Source organism: Lolium rigidum, chromosome 4 (genome assembly GCF_022539505.1).
Source record: "Lolium rigidum isolate FL_2022 chromosome 4, APGP_CSIRO_Lrig_0.1, whole genome shotgun sequence".
Lineage (NCBI taxonomy): Eukaryota > Viridiplantae > Streptophyta > Magnoliopsida > Poales > Poaceae > Lolium > Lolium rigidum.
In genome coordinates, this window is record NC_061511.1 from 149,164,800 (window position 1) to 149,171,365 (window position 6,566).

Consider the following 6,566-nt stretch of genomic DNA (forward strand, 5'->3'; position numbering starts at 1 on the left):
ATGCATGCGCAATTTGTTTCGCACCTCTGACAATACCCTAGCTGTTTTTTTTTTTTTGAAAGGGGGGACAAAAGCTTTGCCCAATCCATTAATTAAGAAGAGAATTGTCCAGTTAATTACCGGGAAACTGGACGAAAAGACCGTTACAACGACACCACCAACAGCCACAAACACCAGCAACACCTACAACACAAGAGACTACTCCCAAGCCAAGCAACTCCTACAACCATAAACTTTACAGACAAAATACATCCATCAACCAACTACGGACTCGTTTCTTGTGGCGCCACTTTTTCTGCTTCTGCTTTTGAGGTACTCTTTCACCTTCTGGATTTTGCCCCTCGAAGACTTATCCTCTAGGAGGCGAGCAATCTCCTTGCTAGATCCTGGACTAGCCGCCTCCAACCTAGCAAGAAGGTCACCAAGCTCCCTAGCAAAGAGCGCATCGAGTTAGGTGCCAAAGCGCTTGACTCGATGACCTTATCACCACAACAGCTTGCCTCCACCGGTGGTGGTGTGGAAGCCACCTCCGAGGTCACAAGCGAGTCCACCTGCAAGTGAACCATCGATAGAGGAGGGGAGAGGCCCTCACACAGCTCCTGCAGGTCGCGCATGATCTGGATCACAGGCATGATCACATCGATGTCCTCGCACTCCGAGCCAACTAGCACATCAGGTTGCAGCGACGGGGATGCCCGAGGGGAGAAACAACCAAAGAAGCATTCCTCCTCCCCAACCATATTCGACTCCACATGGGCCGTGTCATCAATGGCTTCATCACCAGTCTTTGACGCCACTGCAGCGACTGCACCATCATCAACAACCACATGTGACTCATGCTTAGAGGACTCACAGGAAGCAAACAAGTCTGCATGCCCCACAGACTCGGTAACACGCGCCAGTAAAAGCTTCAAATTAGTCACCTCATCACGCAAAGGACAAGCCACCTCTTCGACGCGGGCATCGACAAGCCGAACAAGCTCTGTGCGCAGCAAGGCAAACTGAGAATGCAAAGCAGAGTTCAAACTAATGTTGGCATTGGAATCTTTGCAACACCGGGAAGGGGACCTAGGCGGTGCCATCACACTCAACGACGAGCGGCCGACCACCTCAGCGCAGGTTGACAAGGCTGGACAGATGGGGAGGAGCTCCTTTGGCCAAGAGCATGGGTGACCGGAGAACAATCTCTAGGGGCCGGAGAGCGAGCGCGGCAGAACCTTTCCCGATGCCCAGGGCGGCGGCAACGAATGCACCTGAAATAGTCACGACATGCGCTGACCTCTAGCTGTCTCTAATAACACAGCCACCAACCTACATGTAAGCATTAAAAGCTCTAACAATTTATTAATATTTAGGATATCGTATTGAACAGTCAGAACAAATATTTTACGGGACAAAATATGTTCATCCTAATTTGTGATATTGGACCTGTTTCTACTGCATTTTTTTTTTGCTTCCTTTGCTCCGAAAGAAAATATCAGGTGCCGCCTCTCATCTGCCCATGTGCCCTTGTACTTCCAGACAGACAATTTTGATTTCTCCACGGCATGAAAGGCTGGGTGCATTTAAAGCTCTTATCTTTACTCTTTAGCAGCTGTAGTCTCGATTGATGCGTTCCAAAACAATTGCAACAGCATTTAACTACGTACCGAAAGTTTTCAATTTCTTTGCCAAACAGCAAAGATGTTGGTCTTCAAGCTCTTGGCAATCCTTATCATTGCTTCTCTATCAACCGTGAATGGGGCGTCGACGGTTGGTGTGCTGGGAAGGCGGCCGGTGACAGGGCCGCCGGCGCCAAAGCCATCTACAGCCAGGGGCCGCGCGAGGCCTCTGTATCCACCGGCACCACCTCCACCATCAGCGCATTGGAACTGAGGCAGCAATCTGCTCACCGCCGGCGCCTCAATATTGTCAGCAGGACGCGCAACCACTGCAGCCTACATCGTGTCCTCCGCCACCGCTGCCGTGCCATTAGATCTTATGAGTTTCATTGTACAACACTTTAGTGTAATTTAACCACAGATCTGTTCGAATAATGTTGTTTCGTTATTGAATAAATAAAGTTTCTTGGGCTGAGATCTGTTTCGCTGATTCAACCGGAAAGGTTCGAGGATGCACATGATTTATTATTTTCTGGATGTTCTTAAGACTACTAGACCAGCTTCAGGGAGGGAAACAAAAGCATCCCCCTCAGCTAATCTGAAGAGCAGAAGAATTAGTCTCCGAGCAACGCAACACCTCCAAGGCCATTGTAAATTGACAAAGGGGCTGCCTGAATCGTCGCTCGTTGAACAGAGAACAAATTCGTGCAACACGATGCTAGATCTAGAGGAAAAACAGATGTACTTAAGACTACTAGACCGGCTTCAGGGAGGGAAGCAGAGCATCCCCCTCAGCCAATCTGAAGAGCAGAAGATTTACTCTCCGAGCAACGCAACACCTCCATTGCCATTGTAATTTTGACAAAGGGGCTGCCTGAATCATCGCTCGTTGATTTGATTGTCTAATCAGTCAGGGCAGATCTTTCATCATAATCAAACCACGCGACAAAGAAACGGGAAAAGAAACGCAATAGAGAAAATTAAAATAAAAACAGAGTAAGATTGATCGGAAGAGAAAATATTATTGATGATTCGTCATGTCATTTCGAACGACCAAGGCGGCGCTCTTTTTCATTGTACGCTCAGCCGCCGCCTCCTGCGAATTTATAAGCTGGAGAAGCGAACGAGGAACCCTAATTTTGGAGGTTTCGTAACAAGGTTACGAGGTGACGAGAATACCCTTGTTCAGCCGCCGTCTGATGCCCATCTGATGGTTTGTGCCGGCAAATCGGCAATACAAGCGTAGCCCAATTAAAGCTTTTCCAACAGCCTAGCCCAACTAAGCATTGCCTTAACGGACCTAGCCCGATTAAACTCTGGGCCAGGACACAGCTACGAGTGGTCAAATCTAGGCCCAACCCAGAAATAAGTTGCTCCATGACACTTGGGCCCGATCCAACACTGTTAATGTCTAAATGCATAAATATTCAGCCCACACTTTCCCAAAAGATTCGAAAACACCGTACTTTGTTGATCTACATGTTTTCTTCTTCTCTTCTTCAATGACCGAGGACTAACTCTATGCTAATGGTGGAGCGTAAGATGAAGCTTGTAACCGTCAATCCATGAGCTCAAAACGGTATTGGAGAGGTTGCGAATAATGCGTTCAGAAGTGCACCATCAAGGAACACCAAGGTTTAGAGTAATCAAATTTATCAACAGTGAGGTGGATGCCTGAAAGGTTAAGGTGTATAATGTTTGTAGTTTCTTTTGCTTTCATATGTTGTTTCAACAAGTTGCAAACAAACGTATGCGTGCTTTCATAAACATGAATGCTATGTTGCAATGTGATGAGGATATCTATGCAGCTTGGTATACTATGACAGTCTGTGATATGATGATTGAGTTTAAGGTTGTACCAATAATTTATGATAGTATTGTTATTAGTTAAAAATGTAGCCAGGTCATGTGGTGAGCCATTAGAGTTTTTAAGTTGTGTCTGTTCGGTTTGGGCCTGTCCGAATCGAACTAGGTTAGGCCCAACAGGGCTGGCTGGCCACCACCCCCTCATATAAGGAGATGGTGCGGCTAGGGTTAGGGTAGCTTGGAGTTTATTCAGAATAATGTAGAACTTAAAGTTCATATTATCACCGTCCCATTGGGATCGGCGTGTGTGACGGCGTCTCGGACGTTCGTCTAGTTATCCATGAATAAAAGCGTGAGAGTTCTTGAATCTATCAAGAGTTATTGTGCGTGCGAGAAGATCCTCGAATTGTCGAGGGTTGTCGAGCTTGGCATGTCTGTCCAGGCGTGAGGTTCATCGTTATCGTCGAGTTGCTCACAGGATTGGCGTTCCCCATCTTTAGGTCGCGTATATCGCTCACGTGCTTGGGAGAATTATCAGATCCATTTGATCAAGGAGGTGCATCGTGAAAGATCGGGCAAACAAACTGTATCATTTGGTATCAGAGCCGCCAGGTTGATCACGGTGCAAATTTCAGGAAAAATCGCGAAGATCAGTCAGGTTCACGTGAGGAAGAATAGCAAATCCGTCGGGAGGCTGGCACTGCCGCCCGGTGCAGGCTGGTGCTGCCGGCCCTGGTGCTGTTGCTGCTGCTTGTGCGTTCGTCGCGAAGGGTGTTGGATTCAGCAGGTTCTCGGCGTATGCCTCGTTCACGCGCGTGGCATACATGGCAGCAGGCGGTCATACGATCGACGTGGTACAAAATTGCGGAAGAAAAATTGATTTTTGAAGGAGGAAGACATTGGTTTTTAGAAGGGTGCATACTCAGGCGTTTTCAGCTTATTTGGATCTAAGACGGACATGAATTTGTTCTATTTTTTGGGTGATATGCATGGTGCGCTTTCAGTTGCATTTGGAAGGATGGTTGTGTCTCAATCAGGTTGATGGCGTCGAAGACCAAAGGGACGCCAAGGTCAAGTCAAGCTAGTCGAGCGGGAGGATGAGGTGTGGAAGATTGGCAAGGCTTGCAGATGGAGAGCGGCGATGTTGCTTATCTGACGCCACCCTTTCCAGCAGACCCTCACGTGTTGGGGACAACGCTTTTTGAAGGGGCGGAGGATGATGAGGACATCTATGCAGCTTGGTACACTAGGATAGCCTTTGATATGATGATTGAGTCTAAGGTTGTACCACAATTTATGATAGTACTGTTATTAGCAAATAATGTAGCCAGGTCATGTGGTGGACCATTAAGGTTTTTAAGTTGTGTCTGTTCGGTTTGGGCCTATCCGAATCGAACTAGGTTAGCCCAACAGGGCTGGCTGGCCACCACCCCTTCATATAAGGAGATGGTGTGGCTAGGGTTAGGGTAGCTTTGAGTTTATTCAGAATAATGTAGAACTTGAAGTTCATATTATCACCGTCCCATTGGGATCGGCGTGTGTGACTGCATCTCGGAAGTTCATCTAGTTATCCATCAATAAAGGTGTGAGAGTTCTTGAATCTGTCGAGAGTTATCGTGCGTGCGAGAAGGTCCTCGAATTGTCGAGGGTTGTCGAACTTGGCGTGTCTATCTAGGCATGAGGTTCGTCGTTGTCTTCGAGTTGCTCGCATGATTGGTGTTCCCCATCTTCAGATCGCGTGTATCGCTCACGTGATTGGTCGAATTATCAGATCCAATGGATCAAGGAGGTGCATCGTGAAAGATTGGGCAAACAATCCGTATCACAATGATTTTTATTCGTGAGCATGTGAAAGTTGTTCTCATGTGAAAGTTGTTCTCATACACATTTAAGTAAGTAAAATGTGTTTTCGCTTTTACATGTATACTAATTGTGGCAATGTGAAAGATTTGTTGCCAATAAGAACACATATGTGTTGCATAACAAGGAGATAATACATGTGTGCGGACTCTTTATTACATTGACCGTATGCTAAATATCATCGCTTAAGTCAAATCAAAAACCTACAAAGTCAAATGATATCCTCTCCTCTCACTTTCTGCCACCAAACCGACCTTGAGTGCTCAAAAATACTAACAAATGAACGATGATGTACGATATTGTCATCATTCTTGACCTCTACGCTCAATTTGGGAAACCGATATCTCTATCTCTACTACTTAAAAAAAAGGAACGTGTTCCACCTTCTCCTCCTACTTTCGTCGTCCTCAAAACCCTTCATCGTCAAACACGTTCCGCATGCGCGTACCTCCAGTTCTCGTCGTCCCGCTTGTCAATTTCGTCGGCCCTTATGGGCCTGGCCCAGTTTTACAGACTCATTTCTTTCTCCCCCCTCACGAGCAAATAACGAACAGAATCGCATCACATCTAGGTTATCGTTTCTTTGTCGGTCCATCTCCGGCAGGCGGCGCCGCGTAGTAAAAGAACCCCCGTCTTGCCGGTAGGGGCGCTAACCCCCCCTAAGTATTGTGTCTAGAACGCTAACCCCCCCTAACTTTAAACTGGGTCAAATCACCCCCCTAACTATACAAAACCGGGCAAATTACCCCCGTAGCTACGGATTAACTGTTTTTGGAGCGGTTTAGGCCACGGCGGACATGACGTAAACGCCACGTCGCGCACGTCTAAATAACACCCCGATCTTTTTCTCGTTGACTCGTCGCCACAGAGCTCACTTCTCCTTCCTCGTCGTGCTCTTCCTCCCTAAATCCGGCCTCCTCCGCATCGATTCGTATGAAATCCGGCGGCGATTCGTCCTTCCCAACCAAATCCGGCCGCCACTTCTTCCACCCGACCCTAATCCGGCCGCCTCTCCCACATCACTGTAGCGATGGACGTTCAGCGTCGTTCTTGCTTACAGCCGGTGACGATAGAAGGCCGGGAGTTTGAGAAAGGTAATGTCACCGCTCGCCCGCTGTCGCTGCAGTCCAGGGCGCCGCCATCCAGCAATTGGAGTTGGAGGAACCGCGGCTGCAAGGAAGAGAAGACAGGCTCGGGACACGGGCTGCAGCTGCAGGGAAGAGCAAACAGCGGACAGCGGGCCGACGGGCGGACGACATAGAGCAGGTGCAAGCGCGGCGATCATCATCTCACCTCGTG

General features: G+C 48.0%; 2 non-coding genes across 2 annotated transcripts; both read right to left on the minus strand.

The window, feature by feature from the left end:
• Window positions 1-2,136: 2,136 nt before the first annotated feature.
• LOC124650773 lies at window positions 2,137-2,274 on the minus strand. The gene has a single exon (XR_006987188.1). It is a non-coding gene; the product is annotated as a small nucleolar RNA snoR77 (small nucleolar RNA).
• A 65-nt stretch (window positions 2,275-2,339) lies between these two features.
• On the minus strand, window positions 2,340-2,477 carry LOC124650770. The gene has a single exon (XR_006987186.1). It is a non-coding gene; the product is annotated as a small nucleolar RNA snoR77 (small nucleolar RNA).
• Window positions 2,478-6,566: the final 4,089 nt, after the last annotated feature.